The following is an 823-nucleotide window of genomic DNA, read 5'->3' as shown; positions in this document are numbered from 1 at the left end:
GAGATGCCAGCACAAGATAAATTTTGACAAGAAAATCTAGCCAGGACATTTGGAGAAAGGAAATTTATAGGCCAATCTCATTTATAAAAAAAAGATACAGAACTTATAAACAAAATATTTCCAGGCCTACTTGTGAATGAAAAATTTGGGTTTATTCTAGGAATGCAAAGTTGGTTTAACATTTGAAAATCAATCAATGCAATTTACCACATTGGCAACATAAAGAAAAAAATACATATTATTATCTTAAAATATACAGGGAATAAGTTTTTCATAAAATTTAACATCCAGTTATGATTCTTAGAAGACTAGAAATAGAAAGAAACTTCTTAACTTGAGAAGGGCATCTTGAAAAAAACCATAGGAATTTTGATATTTAATAGTAAAATGTTGAAAAATTTCTCTTTGAGATAAGGAACAAAATAAGGATGTTTGTTATCATCAATTTTATTCAACATTGTATTAGCCTAGTGCAGTAAGACAAGAAAACATTGAAAAGGAAGAAATAAAACTATTTATTTGCATATAATAAGATATATGATGTATAGAAAACCTAAAGGAGCAAAATGCATAAAGGAAATCAAGATAAATTTTGAAAATGAATAAGTTTAGTAAGGCATTAGAAACAAGGCGAATATATAAGAATTAATTGCATTTCTATATGTAAAGAAAAAAGCATAAAGTGAAGCAAAAAGATACCATTTTCGGGGCCAGCCCTGGTGGCACACTGCTACAATGCGCCGCTTGGGCGGGGCCAGCCCTGGTGGCGCACTGCTACAGTGCGCCGCTTGGGAGCGCAGCGGCGCTCCTGCCGAGGGTTCAG

The sequence above is a fragment of the Galeopterus variegatus genome, unplaced genomic scaffold, assembly GCF_000696425.1.
Source record: "Galeopterus variegatus unplaced genomic scaffold, G_variegatus-3.0.2 Scaffold6511, whole genome shotgun sequence".
In the NCBI taxonomy this organism is placed as follows: Eukaryota; Metazoa; Chordata; class Mammalia; order Dermoptera; family Cynocephalidae; genus Galeopterus; species Galeopterus variegatus.
The sequence above is the reverse complement of the archived record's forward strand: the minus strand, read 5'-3'. Positions refer to the sequence as shown.